Source organism: Cavia porcellus, unplaced genomic scaffold (assembly GCF_034190915.1).
Source record: "Cavia porcellus strain 051 isolate PalLab524CR breed Dunkin Hartley unplaced genomic scaffold, mCavPor4.1 scaffold_17, whole genome shotgun sequence".
Lineage (NCBI taxonomy): Eukaryota > Metazoa > Chordata > Mammalia > Rodentia > Caviidae > Cavia > Cavia porcellus.
Genome location: NW_026947500.1, coordinates 29,428,032 through 29,451,414, shown reverse-complemented (window position 1 = coordinate 29,451,414; position 23,383 = coordinate 29,428,032). Strand labels below are relative to the sequence as shown.

At 42.7% G+C, this 23,383-nt stretch overlaps 1 protein-coding gene across 7 annotated transcripts in view; it reads left to right on the top strand.

Annotated features, from left to right (window-relative positions):
- The window catches only part of LOC106027319 (tumor necrosis factor receptor superfamily member 14-like), a 70,187-nt gene that overhangs the window by 8,015 nt on the left and 38,789 nt on the right, over window positions 1-23,383 (top strand). For 4 of the 7 annotated variants that reach the window (XR_010040176.1, XR_010040174.1, XR_010040173.1 and 1 more), the window contains exons 2-3: window positions 2,631-2,788; window positions 14,167-14,233. The gene's annotated coding sequence lies outside the window, so the exon portion shown is untranslated. Of the gene's footprint in view, window positions 1-2,630; window positions 2,789-14,166; window positions 14,234-18,594; window positions 18,625-23,383 lie in introns of all 7 variants that reach the window. The other 3 variants (XR_001200922.2, XR_010040178.1, XR_010040177.1) reach the window with 3 other exon arrangements.

Below are 23,383 nucleotides of genomic sequence, written 5' to 3'. Positions count from 1 at the left end.
GTGCTGGCTAGGGATATCTGATGGTGACCATTGGGTGCGCTGGTGTAGGGCTGTTTGCTACTTTTCCCAGCCTACTGGTGGCTCCTGGAGTGCAAGCAGGGGTGGGGCAGGCTGCTGCTTCCCTCCCAGGCTGTTTAACAGCAGAGAGCCCTCAACAAGTGTAGTAGGCCAGCGGGATGGAGCTAGTTGGGGATAGCTTTAGGGAAACCTAGGCCATGGCTTTTGGAATGTGTGCTGGGGCAAGACTCAGTCCAAGCAATTCCCACCAGTCTGCTCCCAGCTAGGAATGGCTGAATGAAGCCAGTTACACTTCTGTTTCTGAGACTATCCAGCCCGACTCCAAAATGGCCCCTGGCCAATTGACCACTCCCATGGGTAGACTTAGTCTTCCACACTCAATGCCAGCCAGTGCAGTTGTCCAGTCCGCTACTCCCCTCTGCCACAACTCTTCCCTGCAGAGGCCTTGGGGCTTGCCAGCCACCACATTCACTGTGTCTCTGTGTCCCCAGGTTCCATCATCTCTTCTTACACAATGGGGTTCTAACTATGGGTGAAAGTTTCGCCAGTTCCCTTGTTCTTCTGTTTAAGTTTGTCTTTTTTTAAAATTCTCTGTATGGGCTTCAATTCTCACTTTAGGTTCTTCCTGGGTCAAGGGGATCCACTATCTTCCTTCCTTCCTGTCTTCCCCACCATGCTGTATTCCAGCACCTAGACTGTTCATTTCAGAGAGATTGTTTACTCTGCTGCTTACTGTTATGGCATCTTTCTGTATTACCCCCCCCCCCGCAAATTTGTACTTTAGCAAAACAGTACCTGGCTGTAAGTCACAGTACCTGTGTTTGGGAGGTATAGAGAGTGTGTTTACCTACTTGGTATGACAAAGGGCAAAGTGTGCGTACATGCGAAAAAGTGTCAAACCAAGATTTTTACCTACAGCTGTGATCCATGTAATGAGTTTTGTGGATGTTTACTTTAGCGTCACTGGGGATAAAATATACCTGCACCATTCTTCTGCAATGTAAATGTGTACCTTAACATAATGAAAAGTGGATTTAGTTTGATTTTTCTGGTAAATGTAGCCCAATTCAGTACAATGGTATGAAAAAAAAAAAAAAAAAACAAGATATCCAAGTTGTCGAGGAAGTGAAAGTTAATGAGAAAAAAAAGTGAATCATCAGATCTTTTCTGCATGGAAGGTGAAGATGATAATGAATTTAACATTGGCCATGTCGACCAAACTTCCTGTGAGTGTGAAATGGAGCAAGAATTGACCAGTACAGACACAGGAAAGGCAGAACTCTTTGATTTAGATGATCATAAAACAGCAATGTGAGTACATATTTAACTAATCAAAATGGCACAAAATGATCATACAACCAAATACAAAGAACCAATGTTAAAAGTAGCTCCTAAAATGTAGTGAGACTCTTGGCATGAGTGAAACCTGTTGGACTTTGAATGCTTGCATTTCCATTCAGTGTTGGTAATTGATTGCAACAGATGAATTGCTACAAGAAATTGTAAAATACACAAATGCTGAAATAAGTGAAATGTGCTATATGCACTCATATCTATATTGAAAAATGGATTGATTATGTTACCTCACCAGCTGAACTGAAAGCACTCACAGGTCTGCTGTGCTTAGCAGGAATTTCTCATGGTCATCACAGGAATAGAAAAGACTTATGGGTATGGGTTTTAGGTATGCAGCATAACAATGACATTGAGGATATTTGTTTCCTTCAAATTTTCCTTCAAATTTTTTCATCACAAAATCACTAGGAAGAAATAAAAAGTAGTGATGAGCTGGTTGCTAACCACTCATTGGTGGAGAGCTTTGTGAATAACTGACAAGCAATTCACACACCATCTAAACACGTGACCACTGATGAACATCTCACAGCATTTCATGGGCACTGTAGCTTCATATTGTATATTCCCTCAGTCTTTAAAATACGACATAAAAATTTATACCCTTGTAGGTGCAAAGAGTCATTATGCTTTCAATTTAAGAATTTATGCAGAAACACAACCACCAGATCTTTAGTCAGAAACCAAATCATGCTGTGAACAGACTTGTTGCTCCATCTCCCAACTGATGGGAATGAGACTTTCGATAATTGGTTTCCCAGATTCCAGCTGATGTTGCCTTTGCTAACAGAGCACAAGTTGATCAGTGTAGGAACAGAAGGTAGGAAAAAGCAAAAAATAAGTGAAATGTTGCAATTTTAAAACAGAGAATTGAGAAGTGTAACGTTTGGAATTTAGAAAGAGATATCATTGGCCTCACATATGGCAAAGGAAAACAAACTGGTACTGTGAGTGTCAACATGGTGACATAATGGAAATTTTGATGGGGAAACTCAAGGAAACAGAAGCTTGATATGGTAACTTTCTACATCAAGGCCAAAGGCAGGGTAGGTGTTTTTGATAAGTTATGCAGCAATTGTGATGTCACCTGAAACACAAAGCATTGGCCAGTGGTTGTGTTTTACTCGATCCTAAACATGTGTGACAATTTTCTGAGAAAATAAGTGCACAATATCATGGTTAAGGTTTCTTAGAAGATTGGGATTGGAATTCTTCAGAGATCATTTACAGCAGAGGAAAAACAAAACGTTTCTTCCCAGGGAACTGTGCAAAGGAAATTATGGAGCACAGTGGTGAGTTGACAGGTGACTACCATGTGCAGCATCCCAAAGACCTCCCACGACAGCAAGAAAAGCAAAAGGCTTTCCACTGTGCCCTACGGAAAAGGACAAGAAGACAAAACACACGTGCTATCAGGGTAAGCCACACTTGTGTATGGGCTGTGCGGTTTTTGTGTGTGCAGACTGTTCACGGTGTGACAGTTGAGGCAGAGATTATTTGTGTGGCAGGCTTTTGTTAGTATTTACATTGTAGTTCACATAGGTTTTGTTTCTGTCATTGTCTTTTAGGATTTGTAAGCAGGTGAACTGCTGATGTGAAAATGTGAATGTGTATTCTAAGCAGGCTTACATGTTTGATATTTTATTAATATATTTTTTCCTACTGAGTACACACTTTACGTTTAGTAGGAAGCTCCTGAAAAAACAAGACGATGAGAGGTGACAAGAATGGCTGCTACATAGGAAGGGATAGCTAAGCACATGTGCTCTCAGTGTAAGTGGGATGTGTGCGTGGAACATGCAGTTGTCATGTGTGAAGGTGGCCTTAGGTGTCATAGCTGAAGCAAACAGTATTTGTGTGGTAGAGTTGTGTTGGTATTTTTATTGCAGTTCATACAGGAATTTATTTCTGATGTTATCTTTTATGTTTTGTAAGCAACTACACAGCTGATGTGGCAATGTTGATATTTATTCTAAACAGGCCATACGTGTTAAGTATTTACTATTTTATTTGTTCCTATTTTATGTTCCTCTTAACTGCACATTGTATAATATACTAAGAGCCTCCTGACAAAACAGCTTGACCAGCAAGAAGTCAAATATGCTCTACAAAAAAGCCAGGAAAGCGAAGCACATGTGCTGTGAGTGTAAGCGATGGCTATGTATGGAACACGCTGCTGTCATGTGTGAAGAGGGCTTTAGGTGTTAGAATGGAAGAAACGATTAGTCTTGCTATAGCATTTTATGGGTATTTTCTTTGTAGTTTGTATAGGATTTTATTACTATTGGTATTTTTTAGACTTTGGACATCAAAAATTTGATATTCAAAATTTTAATGCCTTTTTATAAACACTCAATAAATATTGAAAAAGCAAACCTTTACAATTTTGTTATGGTTTTCTGTTACATACTCATGGTTTAATATATTACAATTCATAAAATTACAATTAATAATTCTTCAATAGAAATACTCTAAAGAATAAATATAGGTATTATATACACAGAGTAATGCACCTTTATGACAAAATTGGAATGATCCCCGGTGGGTCACACACTCCCAACATACCATGGCAAAAGACAAGCATTCCTATTCCAGAAGGGACAGAGAGGGGAATAGAAAGGAATGGGACCCAAGCAAGATCAAAACCCAGCAGGGCACACATTAAGATCCAGAGTTCCCTGTCCAGCATTCAGTGTAATCTGTAAGAACAGAAGATGTCAACTCCCACGGGCTTCAGTGGCTCCCCCATATGGCACTGTGGTTGCAGCTCTCCTGGCTTCCATCATGGGCCAGCTTTGCTCACTCCTTGCAGTTTTCCTCACTCAGGTGAGCCATAGTCCTGGCCTCTCAGGTCTCCTGGGGTTTCCACTGCATTTTCAACTTCACATTCAGAGTTTCACACACTGCTGTCTTGGGTGCATTGTTTGACTTCCCAGGCTTTCTGTAATCTGGATGGACCTTCTCAATCCATAACTGTTTCATTTTGCATGCACCTAAAACCAGCATCGCTTGCATAATACCAAGATCTGATAACAGCTGGAGCAGTAGCCAGCTTTCCTTCTCAGTTGTCTGGACTGCTGAATACTGTGAATCCAATCCTGAGGAACAATGTCCCTAGACTGCCACCATTCTGCCGCATGGTGCTCTGGGGCTCCCTTCTCAAAGCAAAGGCTTTCACCTTTGCAATTTTTAGGCTGCAAGAGGTAGAGTTTTTCTAGATACAATCCATAACAAATACTAAACACTCCTTTGCATATTTGGGGTTTCTATTGGCTCAGTTTCTCCATCAGAAATCAAATCTTTGAAAATCAAAGATTCCTACCAGTCGAAGGTCTTTGGCTCACATTGGGGCATTAGAACATTTGACTGCCTAAGGCACAGGTAGAGAACACTCAGCCATAATGTCACTTGCTCCCCTCAAGGGGCTGTTACTACTACTTCTGCTTGTACACAGACTATAATGCACCCAGTATTCATGTTAGAGAAGGTAATAGATGGCCATCAATCCCAGAAGAGGTAGGATGCATGTGTTCAAATACAGATGGTTTCTCTTTTCTAAAACTGTGAAAAGCAGAAAATATCTTGGTAAGAGCAGGCATTGACATTCCTCCTGCCCCCTGCCAGTCCCAGTACAAAGAGCAAACAGGCATTCTTGTTCTCTGGCCTTGTGAACATGGTAGCCCCAAGGAGAGGCCCAGAGAGCAGGCCAAGCATGGGTGGGGATGTGAGGAGGCTGCCTGGCTCCCACCCCTGGGGCAGATTGCAGCTTTACACAGGCCTGATGATCTCACTTGGCCAGCTGGCTATTTGAGGAAATGCTTTGCCACCAGCCCCAAGCTAGGCCTGTGACCTCTGTGACAGTTACCCCAGGTGGTAGCACATGGCATCTCTGGCAGCAGACCATGTCTCCAGCAATCCACAGGATTCTCTTGGCCTTGTGTTAGCCCTGGAAGTCGCTGTCTGAACAGTAGGATATGGTGAGATGCAGACCCATGACCAGGGTTGTAAAGACCGCAAAACATCCTGGCTTATCCAGGATTCACATCCATCCTCCAGATAGGAAGGCGAAGTTCGACCTCTTCTAATGATTTTCATGTGTACCTCATTTAATTTAATTTATCTATTTTTTGAGACAAGGTCATACTGTATAGTTCTCATTGATCTTGACCTCATATATAGCCTCAAGCTGGCCTCTAACTGAGTAATCTTCCTGCCTTAGCCTCCCACATGCCGGGATTACAGGCATGTGCAACCACACCTGGCCAGTTCGCTTATTTTCAAGCTGTTCTGAAGTATGTATAGCACACACATTACCATTTTAAAGAGTGCAGTTCATCAGGTTATTAATCCATATTTACATGTTGGATGATGCAATCTAAATCTTTTTGCTTATGAAAAACCGAAACTCTGTCTCCATTAAACACCTACTCTCCACACCCTCCACATCATATTTTTGTGTCTGTGCATGAGGTGACACTAGGTATGTTGTATAAGTGGAATTCTACAGAATTTGCAGGTTTGTGGCTTACTTAATTTGCAAACACCATGTCTGTGGTTTTACTCATATTGCTGCGTGGGTTACAGTTTCCTTCCTCTATAGGCTGAATAATCTCCCACTGACATCTGTGGCTCTGTTTCCTTTATCCCTTTCTTCCATATTTGGGCACTTGGGTGGTTTCTACCTTTTGGCCTTCATGAAAACTGTTGATGGGAACAAAGAGAAAAACATCTCTTTGAGGCTTGTCCTACTTTGCAAATAGCTGCACTATTTTAGATTCCCACCAGGAATGCATGAGTGTTCCAGTTTCTGTACATCTTCCCAACAGTTGTGATTTTGTGTTTTGCTCATACTGGCCATCCTGAAGTGGACATGCTGGTACATGCCTGTAATCCCAGCATGCTAGAGGCTGAGGCAGCAGGATTACCATGAGTTCCAGGGTGCTGTGGGCTACACAGTGAATTCAAGGCTGGGCTGAACTGAATAGCAAGATCTTGTCTAAGAAAAATATCGTAATAATCCTAATGCATATAAGTAGCATTTCGCTGATTTTGATTTGCATTTGTTTAATAAGGAATAATTTTGAGTGTCTTTTCAGGTTTTTATTGGACATTGGTGGTATTTTTGGGGAAAAGTAAATAAAAGGCCTGTCCACACTTTTAACATTGGCTTTTTGTTTTATATTTGTTTTTTTATTCTTGTTGAGTACTGAGAGTTTTGTTTTGTTTTGCTTTACGTATCTGGATATGGATTCTTTATCAGATTAATTCATTGAAAAAGTTCCTCCATGCCGTTCCCACTGTAGCACAAGTGTCAGAGCCCAGAAGCTGTTGAAATGACTGTAATTTCCTTTACCTGTTTTTCCTTCCTGGTTTGTGCTTTTGCTGTCATATCAGAAGTTAGCACTACAACCAACATCATGAAGATGTTTTCCCAAATTTCAAGAGTTTTCTGATTTGGGGCTTCCTTTCAGGTCTTTCATCCATCTTGAAATGCATTTTTGCACATCATGATGTAAAGTTCCAAATTCATTCTTTTATATGTGGGTATCCAGTTTCCTCAGAGTAATTTGTCGAGAAGACTGTTCTTTCCCTGTTGAATAGTCTGGCCTCAAAGGGCTAATTATTACAGAGAACTAACTAAAATTTCAGTAGGACATGAATGAAAATGAAATATGTGTGTGTATGTGTGTGTGTGTGTGTGTGTGTGTGTGTGTGTCTGTCTGTCTGTTTAGGTGTGTTTGGATTATTCAGCCATAGCAACGATGGACTCACTCACACTACCTCCTGCCCTGGATGAATGTCAGAAATGTGATGCCAGGCACAAAAGGCCATGTCTGTTCTGAGGCCTTTTATGTGAAATGCCCAGAACAGCCCATCCAGTGATGTAGAAAGCTGGTGAGAGGTGGTAGGGGCTGGGATTGCAGCATCACTGTCTACTGGAGATGGAGCTCCCTCTGGGGAGATAGGTCTCTTTTGGAGCTAGAAAGAAGGGGTGGTATTAGTAACACGGACTCATCAAATTAAAAGGATTGATACAGGGAATGTGGGCAAAGAGGGAGATGGGGGTGAAAATGATCAAAGTGTGCTATGGATTTGTAGAAATCTGCGAGAATGAAACCCACTGACCTGGGTAAGCAGGACACATTCATAAAACATGTGGAATAATCATATGGTTAAGTTTATATCACACGAATCCCACCTAAATAAAAATAGAGCCAGACTTTAAAAAGTAAAGTAGACTCTCTTACCTGGATCAGCCTCACTGCAGACTGTGTTGGCCATGGCGTTGCATTCCCACACAACTGGGATCCCCTTGGGACAGCTAGAGAGAGATAGCATCCATTTCTTCCTGCTTGGAGTCCATCTCTGTCTCTGAGGTCACCCTGTCTCTGGGGCCATCTCTAGGGTCACCTGTAAGAGTCCTGGTACATGCCTCACCCACTCCTGGGGGCAGCCTATGTGGTCAGAGACCTGGAGGACCTCTCTGCCCAGCCTTGCAGGTGGGACTGCTATGCTTCTCACTGATGGACCAAGTTAACCGATTTGCCTCTTCTATGAACCCTTACAACCTGATTGATGGTCTAGGATTGAATGGAAATGGGAACTTGTGATTGCATCCTGAAGGGTCTCACACTGTCGGTGGATTAATCCATTGGAGAGACCATAATTCCATAATATCACTAGGAGGTGATGAGAAGAGGAGGTGGGGCTAATTCACAGGGAGTGGATCATGGGCCACGTCTTTGGGGCCTCTGCCTGGTCTGGTCCCTGCTGTTTTCCTGTCAAGCTCTTGGCCTCTCTGCTTGCTGGTCGCCTTCTTCCACTACACCCCTCCACCATGATGTTTCTGACCCAGAAACAGTCAATCCAGCTAACCATGGACTGAAGCCTCTCAATCTATGAACCAAAATAAACCTGTCCTGTCTCCAGGAGGTTTTCTCAGGCATTTGTTCACAGTGTGGCAACCTATCACCAATGAGCATGAGGCCACAAGAAAACATCCAAGTTATTGGTTAGATTCCTCTTCCACATAGCCGGCGATACCCCTTAGGTTATTGTATAGGTGGGGAAACAAGGCTGGGCATCCATAGAATGACTCAATACAAAGCAGCAGTGAGAGGAAGATGCCACACCTCCCCGTCCCAGGGTCCCCTTTGGCACCTGCTGCATGAGAAGCAGTGCTCCGCACAGTTTTCTGTGTCACAGTAGTAGCCTTTCCGACACTGACACTGCTGGTCAGCAGCCAAGGAGCAGTGGGAAACCACCTCAGATCTGTTAGAGAGAAGGCCAAAGGTGAGTCAGCAGGGGGGGGACGGACACTGTCCCCTCCTACACTGCTCACGACACACTTGGCCCCCTCCATGAGTTCTTGATCCTGGGCATGGAGTCTGCCCTCACCTTCTCTTCTAACAAAGAGACCACCAAAGGTAACCAGGGCCCTTCCCTCTGAAGGGTGGCACCTATGGAGAGGCCAGCAGGACTCGTTTCACCCCTGACAGAAGAGTACACTGCCAGTGTGATTTTGTTTGCTGGTTCATTTGTTCCTTGTGGTGCTGGAATTAAATCCATGACCTTGCTCCTGCTGGGTAAGTATTCTACCCCTGAGTCCCAGGCCTGCCTGTCTTTGATTATGTGCAGGCATCCTTACCACATTCTGGATGCTGTGTGTGTCCTATGCATCACAGATATGTTCTACTCTGTACTTAACATTTTAAGCTTGTATGTCTTTTGATAAACAGAAACTTGTATGATTTTCATGAATCGTATGTAGTGATACTGACTTTTATAACTAGATAAAAGTTGATCACTGGCTTAAATCCAAAGATCCTGTTTTCTTGTTTCAGTTTTGCTTCTCCTGAGTGGCTTTCCAGGCAGTGATGTTGTATGTGTCAGGGAGAGGATGGATACAGCCAGAGTCCCAGCAGGAGCGGGCACTTTCCAAAGTGCACAGTGAGGGATCCATTTGGGATTCACTTGGAGACCACAAGTCCCACACCGTGGCTCCACCTCTGTGCTGGCCTCTTTTGGGGTCTCTGCTGATGACTGGTGCCACCATCCCAGCCCTGCATGGACCTCTGCCCATCCTCATTGTCCCAACACAGAGCCATGACATCGGCGTAGGCCTAGTGCTGGCTGGACTGTGGTTGTCAGGAGCACTGTGACATCTGTCAGCTTCTCCTTTCAAGAAAATCCCAATCGGGAACCTCACTAGGGATGCACTGGTTCTAAGGATCGTTCCATGGAGAAGAACTGACACCTTTATTAGCTTCTTTCTTCCTGTAGTTCCACTACAGTTCTCTGCAGACACAGAGTGATGTGAATGGTGTGCATGCATCTTACACATCCCTGGCTGGGTTTGTTCCTCAGCCTCACTATGGCTCATGCAAATGTCCTTTAAATATTACATTTTTATGAAAACAATTCTTTGTTGACATATAGTAATTTATATGAATATTTAAATATGAATCTTGTGGGGTCTTTTCTTTTCTTTTGATACCCGGGATGGAACTCATGACCTCTTACTTGCCAGGCAAGCCTTTATACCACTGACATAAATCCGCAGCCCCTCCATATGAATCTTGTACATAGCTTTTGTTCATTGATCTTAGAAATGTTAGTAATATATAGATTGACACTCTAGCCATATATCTGTGTCCTCACACTAAAGAGAAACCTCAGCACTGTGCCTCCTGCCACCCGACCTTGGTGAGAGACACCATGTGTCATAGCTAGATGTCTCCCTAAGACTCATGAGCTCATAAGTAGGACTTTGGGGAAGTGGCGGCATCATGGGGTGTGTGATACTGGATTATGGATGTAATAACTGATTTAGCCCATTTATTGGTTGAACATAGCTTGGGTGATGGAATTAGTGAATAGGGAAGCCCCATCCTGGGTGTGGCTGGCACCAACCAATAGGCTGAGAGCTTGGATGGAATAGACAGGGAGAGAGGGAAGGCAGGCTCGCTGCTTCCTGCCATGGACCCTTCTCCTGTGCTGTGTCACCCTGCCTGGGAGCCATCAACTGATGAACTGAGCATGGACTGATACCGCTTCAAAGTTTCTTCTTAAATTATTGGTGTCAGGTTTCTTGCCCCAGCAACAAGAATGTAACTAAGATACCATGCCAGCTAAATTTCTGTGCACAGGTCCAAAACTTTCTTTGCTTTGATCTGTGATTGGGTTGGGCTGGGGGTTGAGGTGATATTTTAGAAATCAGTAAAGGGCCGGGTGTGGCGGAGCATACCGTAATCCCAGCACTCAGTAGGCCTAGGAGTAAGATCACTGTGAGTTCAAGGCCAGCCTGAACTGTATAGTGAAACCCGGTTTTAAAAAGACTAACAGAAAAAAAGGGTTAGTGGAGGCCTGGGAATGTAGCTTAGAGGTTGAGTGGATGAATGCTTATGTGATGTTTTCTACAACCTTGGCTTAATTTTCAGCAGAAAAGAAAGGAAAGAAGTAGAAGAAAGAAACAGAGAGGTGGTGCCACTCTCCCTGCCTGCCCTCAGTCACATACTTACCATAGGAACACTGGTAGCAGAGAAAGCAGGACTCCATCATGTTGGGGTTGTCCATGAAGGTTCCAGGCTCACACGGCACACACTTTACAGTGCCTTTGTTTTCCCAGTAGGCTTTGCTCACGTGGCAGCCTGAGTGAGAAGGAAGAGAGGTGAAGTGGAGCCCAGGTTGCCTATTCCTGGGGCTAAGCTAATGGCCATCCCATCCCTAAGACACATGGTGGCCCTGGCTCTGCCCCATACTCCTGGCTGCCACCACAGCATGCATTGTGCCCTCATGACCTGAGGCCCTGCAGCACCCTCACTTGTGACCGACACCCCAAGGCATGTGCAAGTAGGTTCCTAACCGACCTCTGTCCTCCAGCCCTGCAGAACATGATCCTGTCACTGTTCACATGGGGCCTCCTTCACTGTGCGTGCAGGGAAACTTCTTCCAGGATGGGTATGAAGGTGGACCATGGGGGCTGTCACACTGTGCTCCCAGGGATTTCCAGCTCTGCCCTAGAAGAGGCCCTGGTTTCCCTTCTCCAGGTGGGAAGGCCAGTTCCCGGCAGCTAGAGAAAGCAGCCTGGACTCACCAGCTGGGCAGCAAGGATGGCAGAGATTATCAGTGCAACACTTCTGTGGTTTACAGGAGGTCACGCTGCTTACCACAGTCACCTTGTATCAGAAAGAGAGATGGGCGTTATCAGGAGTTGCCACATTGCATGTGGAACTCACCTCTCCTTCACAGGATTGCACATAGCTGTGTCTGGACGCAGAAGAACCGGGTGGCCTCCAGCCCAAGTTGGTCCTGGGGTGGCCTTGGCACAGTCTTTCCTGATTCCTGGGATGATCTTTGGGGTGGCCTTTGCTGGGGAAGCCCCCACTGTAGCTCTTTCTCATACACCTCCTTGCAGTCTAACGTGCAATAGGAGCAGACACCACCTTGGAAAAATGTTTCTTAGTTTCCAAATATCTGTGCTTCTGCTGGGGACTTTTCTTTGCTGTGGTTGTTTTGATCTGCATGCCCAGAACTATACCTGGCATGTTGTGAGACTTTGGACTTTAGTGAACATTCTTTTATTACAGTATATTATTTTTCCATTGCTGCACATACACTGTGTCAAGAAAGTATTTTATTTAAGCCACTGTGGTGATGCAGGTGTGTAACCCCATAGTCTTCGAGACTTAAACAGGAGGAGGTGAAGTTCCAGCTTAGCCCAGGCAACTGAGTGAAAGCCTGTTTCAAAATGAAAACATACCACGGGATGTAGCTCAGTGTGAAAGCCTGGGTTCCCTTTCCAGGAACACGAAAGTAGGAAGAAAGGAGGGAAGGAAGGAAGGAAGGAAGGAAAGAAGGAAGGAAGGAAGGAAGGAAAGAAACATGTAAGGGAGGGAGAGAAAAGAGGATTTTATAATAAGGAGGAGGAGTAAGATGAAGAGAGAAAGAGGATGACAATGAAGGGAAAGAAAGAGGGGGAAGAGGAAACATCATCTGTGAATGGGAACTAGGATCTGCGGGTTTCAGTAGGTGCTTCTGTGTGCATAGAATTTACACGGTTATGTGTAGGCATATTCACATGAAACCTTGCTCGTATTACTGAAGGTGGAACCCAGGGCCCTGTACAGGGTTGGCATGGACTCCACCACTCAGCAACACTCTCAACACTGCATTGTGTGTGTGTGTTTGTGTGTGTGTGTGTGTTGAGACCGGGTTCACTAAGTTTCCCAGACTGGCCTTGAGCTTATGATATTCTTGCCTCAGTTTTCCAAGTGCCTGGGGTTACAGGTGTGCACCACTGTACCAACCCTAACACTCAGAATTCTTACTGATTTTTGGTTTTCTCATTGATGTTCTGGTTTTTTAGCTATATTAAATAATAAATGCATGGATTTTAAGATTTCACCATTGGATTAGGTCAATTTTTGTCTTTTGCATTTTGTAGCTATATGACTGGTTATAATTTCACAACTGTTTCCCCAGAGCAGTTGATCTTCACTAAAGTCAAATTATGTGTTCGTGAATCCACTTCACTGCTGAAATTTATTCATTCATCCAAAATCAGTGCCACTGTTTTGGCCATTTATTAATAGCCACAGAGTGACAAAAAGATGGAGTCATGTGAGTCACTTCCACTGAAGCTCACCCAGCTGACCCTCTGCCTCTCTGTTGGATCTCTCATTGTAAATGAGTGTGCTTTAGGGACGCTGAGACGGGAAGATGTAAGTCCAAGCCAAGCCTGGGTAACTGACTAACTTCTTGAAATTAAAAAAATTCTTTTAAAGGCCTACAGATGTGTTCTGCAGTCTGTTGGGTGTTATGTGTTTACCTATTTTTTTTGTGTTTTTTGTTGCTAATTTTGCTGTTTAAAACATCCTGCAAATGTAGAGCAAGGGCTGAGAGGCACTGTACCAAGAAAAACACATTGCAGAAGCTTCATGCACATGTGAGTCACATCGCTGTCCTTGAGCTCTGGTCTCCATTTCCAGTCAGGAAGTTTAGACCTAAGAAACACCTGGGGCTGAGACACTGTAGTCACGCTGTGATGGACACGTTTGTGACACAGGGCAGGCTGCTCAGTCCTGGGCAAAGCAGGAAGCAAGGTGCAGTGCAACCTTCACAGACTGGTGACACTTTGCACAAATTCCAGCTATCCAAGCCCCAGGGAAGGGGCTGCCAGGAGAATGGGATCAGCAGCAAGGCAGGAGGATAGGGATCCAGGCTCTGTCTCCCCCTTCCTGAGGCCTCTGACATCCTGGAGTGTTTTCCTTTGGTTTGTTTTTAGAGGTAAGAGAGGGGTGTAGCTGAGTGCTAGGATGCTTGCCTCCCATGCACAAGCCCTTTGGGTTTGATTTCTAGACTACCATGGAATTTCTTAAATTCATAAAAACTGAAAGTAAAGCAAAAATTGATTCAAATTGAGATATATTTCCCATCCACTGTGGGCCTTGGTTGTGCAGTCACTGGTGCTCTTTTGGTAAGTGTTAAAAGTTGGAAATGACTTCAGAATGAAAATTTAGAAATTGAAAGCCATTTGTAATAAAGAAGAAAAGAATGCAGTTCAGAGAAGAGGAATACAGCTTCCTCTCCCTGAAGTTTGCCTCATCAGGAAGATGCTGAGGGTGCTTGCTCCAGGAGGCTGGGTTCCCCCACCTCTGACCTTGGTGGCAAGGAGGCAGCACAGCAGGGATCTAAACTCCTGGTCTGACTGAGGGACTCTCATTCTGAAGTAGCCAGGGCCACATCCACAGCAGACACTGTTTCCACAGACACATGGTTTGACTTCCATTTCAGCCACAGAGGTTTGAGGAGGCCTCCTGGAATGTGTGACCTTGGACGCGTGCCTGAAGCACCAGACAAGGTAAGCAGAAACCCTGGGACCTGTACAGGACCAGCAAAAGCCACCAAACAGTGCTCTGTATAAAAACCAGACAGAGAAATCCAGCAGGGAAATTACATTTCATACATTGCCCTTTGAGGTCAGCAAAGTGCTGGTTGCTTTTTGGGCACATAAATTGTCTCTTTTTCCCTTTTTTTAGACAGCTTTTTTTTTTTTTTTGAAGATAGTGTTGCTATGTAGTTCAGGCTGGCCTTGAACTCACTGTGCAGCACAGATTGCCCTGGGACTCTGGGCGATCCTCCAGCCTCAGCAGTCCAAGTGCTGAGATTACAGGTGACATAGTAACTGTGACATTTCTCTAAATGTTTACATATAAATATTAGTGACACTTAAGAAATGATGAAACAGTGCATCTCTGGTGAAACCCTAAACTCCTTCCCAATCCTCACCACCCCTCTTCCACCACTATCCCATGTGGCAGAGCAGTGGCTACAGAATCTGGACAATCAGATGTTCTGCGATCCTAGGAAGCAGCATGTGCCTTTCAGGGCAAAGGAGCCCTAGTTCTTATTAGCCACCCACCAGCCCCTTCTTCCACAAGGTACTCACCTGGTCCCCCGGAGGCTGCAGCAGCAGCAGCAGCAGCAGCAGCAGCAGCAACACAGCACTTGCCATGGCTTTGACAAGAGCTCAAAGTGTTGCTGGGGAAACAAAAGAAAAAGCTTCTGGGTAGAAGAACCAGCACAGGGCTGTATCTTAAGGCGGAGTAAAAGCTAGGCCAGCAAAGGTGAACCCCCTTGTAAATCATGTGGGTTCTCCAAGGTGACGCCTCTGGGCGGGGTCTTCCTCCCTGTGCTGCTCTTGGCAGACCTTCCAGATTTCCCTATGGGCTGATGCAGACTGCTACTGAACTGTTAGCACGGTCTTACTTACTGGCCCTAGCTGGGATAGCTCGGCAGGAGTGGGCACGATACGACCCTGGAAGCACATTTTTGGGTGGCCTTATTGGACGAAAGGAAAATTACATGGTATCAGTGTACTGCATTTTCACACAATGAAGATTCCAGTACATCAAATATGAACGTTCCATCTGCAGTTTCCTGTGCTCTTAGATTGTCTCCATGTGCCACTTCAATTTTCTATTTAAGTAGCTTGATATCTTCAGATAGGTTGGAGAATGCCAAATTGAAGGACCACCCCAGCAGCAGGAACTCTAGCTATGCCAGTGCTGTTAGTACCATGTAAGACGCCACAGCCCCTAGGGAAGTGGTATGGCGACTACCCCCCCCCCCAATACTCATAGAATTGCCATATGGCCAGTCATTTTGCTCCCCAAAAAATTGGAATCGGTGCCAGGTGCGGTGTTTCCTACACTAACGTTCACAGCAATGTTAATCCTAAGTCTAAGGCACAAACATCCCCATTGTGCATGGCTGGAGGAATGGGTGGACTGTGGGCCACCTGCACGGGGGACGAGGATTCAGGCCATAAGGGAGGAAGGATATTCTGCTCCTTGGCCACAGCATGGATGTACTGAGAGGGGATCACGCTGAGAGAAATAAGTCACAAAAAGGCAAATCCTGCATGAATCCATTTCAGTGCAGTCCTTAGAGGGCTCCCATCTATGAAGACAGAAAGTAGGATTGGTGTGAGGAACCACCCAGACAACTCTCCTTGGCTCTCTTTGAAGAGAGCTATCTCCATTTTGGATAAACTTGGCCCCATCTCCACGGACTGATGTGTACAGAGCTGGCTAGGCTATTTGTTTGTCCCTTCAATTGCCATTAAACAGTGTCAAATGGGCTGGCTGAGGAGCTGATGGGTCATCACTGAAGCAAAGCCACAGGTCAGTGTTACTTTGCCAAGGGACTCCCCAAATACCTGGTTGAGCCAGGCTGGATGGAGGAGAGCCGTGCTCCAGGCTGTCAGGTGAGACCAAATCTCAAGAAACAGACTATGACTTTCCAGGGCAAAAAGGACTGTACATCAGCATGGAAGCACTGACCCCAAATTATTAGGTACTACCTCAGTTGTGTGATACAGATTACTTTCTCTGCATTTCCTGCCCTCTGTATACTGCAGAAGTGATCTCAGACCTCCTACCATGCCCAGCCCTTGGCAGTCACATATTTCCAGGATGTCTAAAAGTATTGAAGCAGAATCTCAGAATTCTGTAATGTAAGATGATTTCCCATGCAGGCAGTTTTCTCAGGCAAGCCTCTGCCACAGAGTCTCAGCATCACAGTGGACATTTGCTTGGGACCTCGATGAATTTTTGCTTATTTGGGAGGGGGCATTCAAGTACAGGCCAGCCAACCACAGACTTTCTTATATAATAAATTCTTCAAGGGCACATTGTAGGGCCAGGGATGTGGCTCAACCAGAGAGCGCTTGTGTAGCAAGTTGGGAGCTCTGGGTTTGAGCCCTGCACTGAGGAAAAATATGATACACTGTAGAGAATAAATATTCAGTGAATGGATGACAGACTTGATTTTCTGTTTCTGCTAGTAATTAGAAGGCTTGCACTGGGTTACATGGGAGGAAAAACACTATGATAAACTGCCTTTCCCATCCCTTTTTCTCTCTCTGTCTGTAAGTTATTCTTAGCTTGCATTACCAATTATAGGTGTACCCAACTTATTGAATTTTAGGACAAGGTAGAATTGTTTCCCATTCTGTGGGTTTTCTTTTCACTTTGTTGGTGATTTCTCGTGTGCAAAAAAATTTAATAAGATGAGATCTCAGCTGTTGATTCTATGAAGTGTTTCCCATGAAGTTTGCATTTTGTTCATGAATTCTCTGCCTATCACTATGTCTTCAAGATTTCTACCTAACTTGTCTTCCAGTAGATTTAGTGTTTCTGGTTTAACATTTAGAATTTTGATCCATTTTGACTTCAATTTACTGCATGGTGATAGACATGAGTCTAGTTTCACTCTTTGGCATGTGGAAAGCCAATTTCTCATTACAAAGAGCAAAGATAATATTTCCAGAACTATATAGAATGGGAATGGTGACAGTGGACATCCTTGTCTGATTTTAGAGTGAAAGCTTTCAGGTTTTGTCCATTTAGTATGATGTTGGCTATTGGTTTGTCATAGATGGCCTTTGTCAGATTGAGGTAGGTAGCATCAATTCCGAGTTTCTATAGCGTTTTTGTCTGAACAAGTGTTGGACTTTATCAAAAGTTTTTCCTGCCTCTATTGAGATGATCATATGACTTTTGTTTTTGACTATGTTGATGTGGGGTATTACATTTATTGCTCTTTATACATTAAACCATCTCTGCATTTCTGGGATAAAATCCACTTGGTCATGATGTATAATCTTTTTGACAATTTGCTGCAATCTATTTGCCAGTATTTTATTGAGAATATTTGTATCATTGCTCATGAGTGAGATTGGCCTATAGTTCTCCTTTTCTGTTGGGTCTTTGTCTGGTTTTGGTATCAGAGTAATACTTGCCCTCAGGAATGAGTTAGGAAACATTACTTCCCTTTAATTTTCATTGAAGAGTTTGAAGAGTATCAACATTAAATCTTCTCTAAATTTCATATAGAATTCAACTATAAATCCATCAGGACCTGGGCTTTTCTTTGTTGCTAAGTTTTTTTTGTTTGTTTTTTGTCTTTTTTTTCCTTTTTAGCGGTACCGGGGATCGAACTCAAGACTGCCTGCTTTCAAGGCAGGCACTTATGCCACTGAGCTAAAACCCCAGCCCCAGTTGCTAAGTTTTTAATCACCTTTTCAATTGAAATAGCTGGTATTGGGTTATTCAAAATTGTTATATCCTCTTGATTCATCTTTCATAGTTCATATGTTTCTAGAAATCGGTCCACTTCCCTGTGCTTTCTACCCTATGTGAGTAAAGATTTTCAAAGTAGGTATTCATGATCTGCTAAATTTCCAAGGCATCTGTAGTAATTTCTCTCTTTTCAGTTCTTTTTTTTTTTTTTTTTTTTTTTTTTTTTTTTTTTTTTTGTCTTTTTCATTTTTATCGGTACCAGGGATCGAACTCACGACTGCCTGCTTGCAAGGCAGGTACTTATGCCGCTGAGCTAAATCCCCAGCCCCCTCTTTTCAGTTCTTAATGTGTTAAATTTGAGTTTTTCTTTCTTTTTCTTGATAATGTTGGCTAGAGATTTATCAATTTTTTTAATTCTCTAAAAAACCAGCTTTTTGATTCATTAATTCTTTGTATTTAGTTTAGTCTCAATTCCATTGATTTTTGCTCCAATGTTTATAACTTCCTCCATCCTGTGAGCTTTGAGTTTTACTTGCTGTTCTTTTTCTAGAAACTTGAGATGTACAATTATGTTGTTTATTTGTGCTCGTTCTGTTTTCTTGATATGACAATTTATTGTTATATATTTTCCTCGTAGGACTGCTTTCATTGCATCTCACAGATTTTGGTATGTTGTATCTTCATTTTCATTGAATTTTAGGTATTGCTTAATGTCTTTAATTTTACTTGTAACTCACTAATTGTTCAGGAGGTTGTTAATTAATGTCCATGTATTTATGTAGGTTTTGCAATTTCTTTTGCTGTTACTGTCCAACTTCAGTGCATTATGCTCAGATAATATGCATGGGATAATTTCAATTCCTTTACTTTTATTTAAGAATGTTGTATGGGCTAATATAGTCTATTTAGGAGAATGTCTAATGTGCATTTGGGAAGAATGTGTATTCTAATGTGGTTGATATGACAATTTATTGCTATTTGGACGAAAAGCTATATATATATATATATATATATATATATATATATATATATATATTAACATCTCCTAAATCCATTTGCTCACAGGTTTGATTCAGTTCTGTTATTTATTTGCTGACTTTTTGTCTAGTTGATCTTTTTCTTTGTGACAATGGGTTATTAAAGAGCCCTACTACAATTATCTTATTGCAAATTTTGGTTTTTTGTGTCTATTAGTATTTATCTTATATATTTGTGTGCTCCTGCATTTGGTGCATATATGTTTATATACTTGAATTATTCCCTTCACATGTGTGTAATGACCTTCTTTATTTCTTTTCATCATTTTTAGTTGAAGTCCACATTGTCTGCAGACAGAATAGCTACCCCTAGTTTTTTCTGGGTTTCTGTTGCATGGAATATTATTTCCCATCCTTTGACTTTTAGTCTATGAGTTTCCTTTTGAGTCAGATGTGTTTCTTGAATGCAGAATATTGTTGGATCCTGTTTCTTGATCCATTCTGTCAGTGTATTTCTTTTGATAGGTGAATTGAGGCCTTTAACATTGATGGATACAAGTGATACGTACAGGCTCAAGTTTGTCATGTTATTTTCCTGCTATTAGTTATCTGCCTTTCCCCTTCTTAAATTGCTTCTCTGTCTGGTAGATTCTTTCTGTTGTTGTTCTGTAAATTGTAGTCATTTTTATCTCTATCTAATATGTTTTTCAGTATGCCTTCTAGGGTTGGTTTGGTGGACATGAATTTCTTCAGCTGTTCTTTGTCATGGAAGTGTCTTTTTTCTCCATTAAATTTCCAAGAAAGTTTTGCATGGTACATCAATCTGGGTTGAAAGCTGTTTTTTTCAGGGCTTGATACACTTCATTCCAACCTTGTCTGAACCTGAGTATTTGTGCTAAAATGTCTGCCATGATTCTAATGGGCTTTCCTTGATAGGTGAGTTGTGTATTTCCTCTAACAGCTTTTAGTATTCTGTTTTTATGCTGTGTGTCTGGGATCTTAATTATTATATGTCTGGGTGTAGATATATGTTGGTTGTGTCTGTTTGGTGTTCTATAAGATTTTCCCCCATATTTGGGAAGTTTTCTGCTATTGCTTCTGAAACTAATTTATCAAAGTGATTTGCATTGGCTCCTGCATCATCCTTGATGCCTATTAGTCTTAAATGGTTTCTCCTGGCATCAGCTTGAAGTTCTGAATTGTCATTTCATTCTGCCTTGTTATTTGTAAAAATTCTATCCTTTCATGATCACTAGCTGAAATCCTGTCCTCAGGTCTGAAATTTTGTCCTCAGCCTCACAAACAGTTTTGCAAGAGTTCAATAGAATTTTTTATTTCTTGGCTATCTCTTTGAATTTGTTTCATGCATTATGCTTGTTTTCTATATTGTTCATTCAGGTTTCAATCAGTTTCCCATGCTCTTGTACTTTTTTATGCATGTCTTCTTTAGCTATGCTAAGCAACTCCTTTATTAAGGTTGTCATTTCTGTCTTTACAGGAGAAATTATTTCTTTTTTCTTTTTTTTTTTTTTTTTTTTTTTTGGCTTTTTCTTTTTTATCAGTACCGGGAATCGAACTCATGACTGCCTGCTTGCAAGGCAGGTGCTTATGCCAATGAGCTAAATCCCCAGCCCCAGGAGAAATTATTTCTAATCTTATTTCCTCTATAGTCCCCTGGATTTGTTTTTTATTTCACTTGCTATCTTTTCAGAAAGTTCACGTGTGTGACTTTTAAAGTCCTCGAGTTCAGTGTCTCCTGTACTTGCTCCTGATGGACTAGATATTTGAGATTGCATTTTTCTGTTTTGTCATTGTCCCCTATTGAGCTCATTTTTGGTCTTTTAATTTGACTAGTTTCAACTGTCAGAAGTGCATATCTTAGGATGCTCCTGTGTGGTTCATAATTGTGCAATTTCTGGGTACCACAATCAAGAGGTGAGCCACTCATCTGAATTCCTTGTGTAGGGCCTTTTGGGTGAGTCCTGTATTCTTCCTAGGCTGACTAGCTGAGGAGTATGAATGTAAGTCAACCCTTAGTTCCTGCTGTTACTGTGTCTTCAGGTTGTTTCAGGCCACCAGATCTCCCTGTGTATACTGTTTGTCTTGGCTGGGACCCTACTGTATCACTGGGTGTCTCATAAGCCCTTTTAATTTTCTCCAATTTGGGGAAGGCCTTATTGGCACATTCCTCATCCCACATTATGTTCTCTGTATGGAGGAAGGACGCACCTACACTCTTGCCTGGCTTGCCAATGCCCTACCCCTGCAAGAGGCATCAGTACAGCTCCTGTTTACCCACTGAAATCCTCTATTTTAGGGGCAAACTCCCCACCACTGTCTACAGAAGCCTTGCTGAGGTCCTCTGTTTGTATGAGGGATTACTGAGACTCCCATCAACCCAGCAAGCTTAATCCACTGCAGTCCAATGTTCTGGGAGGAGGAAAGGCATCCAAAGATCCACAGAAATACTAGGTCTATGGGGGTGTTCCAAGGTTTGGAGTCCAAGGTGTGAGGCATTTTTTAATTTTAAGGAGAAAAAACAGAGCCTAGGATAGAGCTCAGTTGCAGAGCACCTGCCTGGCAGGTGCAAGGTTGTGAGTTCAATCCTTAATACCAAACAAACAAGAGGGAGGTGGGAAGAAAAGAAAAAAACAAAAGACAAAAAGCAAAGAACAACAAAAAACCCTATAGCAACAAAAACAAAGGAACAACAATGATAGCACACAATACTTACATCCATTTTTAAAACAAAATGATAGGAATTTAACAATGGGTATTATATTACATATTGTTATACCCAAAGTAGTTGCTCAGATTACCAAATACAAAAATAAATGAAAACAGTAAAATTGACCAAGGCATTGGATTTCAAAAACAAGACAGAAGCAAATTCCTCCACAGTTGCCACAAGTAACACTACCATCTTTCAAATAGACGCCCAGACCACCAGACTCAGGACTCCAAAGTCAGTAAAATAACACAAGAATCAAGCTATTCTTTTCATGTCAGTTCCTAAATCTAACCCTGAGTTCCTCCAAATCAGCCAGTTACTTAAGATGTGAGGGGTCTCTTTACTTCTCTCCCAGTCCATGCACTGCCTGGTATATAGAAAATTATGGTTTGGCTTTTGGACTTCCTTCATTTTCCCTGTGGCTGGCCCTGGCTCTCAGGAAGCCACAATTGTACATTTTAACTACAGTCATCTTGTGCCACAGATGCAGTTCAGTGACAGACCACTTACCCAGAATAAATTGTTTTGGAAATCAGAGGTCAAACCAAAAGGAAGACTCTTTGCATCAAGCAGTTGGAAGGCAACTGTTTAATACGTTAGTGGGCCGGGGGAACCAACTCCAAATCATGTCAGCTTTATGTTTATTTTGTAATGGATTTGCAAACAGGAAGTACTAAGCTGATAGCAGGAAATTATATGATTGGTTCCAAGAGTCAAGTCTTGGGTTGTCAGGCAGATTTATTTTGCTCAGGTTAGTTAGAGAGATTGTTTATCATGAGGTAGGAGAAAATAAGAAGAGTGCCGGGATTGAGGGGATAGTTGAAACTAAGCATGTACCTGAACAGTTTTTTTGGGTTGGACAGTACTTTAGACTAGACTATGTTTATATGCCAGACAGAACAGTCAATCCAGATGGATACCATGAGACAGAGTCAGGTCAGTGTCTCTAAATTGCAGCCACAGTGGTCAGTGAAGGCTGAGTCTAATAGTTATTTATGCGGTGGGGTGGCTGAGCAAATCACGTCTCAACAAAGCATCAGAGTGTTGATACTTTTGTGTCACAGAGTGAGGCCGCAGGTCCCTTCCCTCCTGCTTCTGCCCTTCTCTTCAGTTGTGCCTTAGAGTCATATCCCCTCTGAGTGAGAGTGCTCTCTTCATGTGATAGAATGTTAGAGGGGATTTCCTGACACTGCTTTCCTGTTTGACTGATCTTGGATGAAGAATACAAAAGATTGCCAAGTGTATCCAGAAAATGCACAAATTGGAGAGAGGGTATAAAGCTCAGGCCCAGAACCAATCCTAGCATTCACCTGTCCAAGTGTCACACCCCTGCATGTCCTTTGGAATGAGATTCAGGACCTCCCAATTGCTAGGTGGGCAGATGCTGTGGAGGCAGGTGATTCACTGAGGAAACCTCTGTGGTTGGAAATTTACAATCGGTTTTAACTTCTCCTAGAGAATCATTAAAGAATGCAGAGAACACCCTATTGCTATCACTAACAGCTTCTGACCATTTCCATTTCACCCGATTCCACTGGAAGATTTTAGAACTGAAAAACACAGTAACTGATATTTTACAAATGTGAAGTACAGGAATCAATAGCATTTACCCATAGTTTATATAAATAGCAATCAATAGAAATTACCCATAGTCTATAGAAAATGTCTATATCAGTGATGGTGAACCTTCTAGAGATTTCTGGGACGCAGATAGCCTG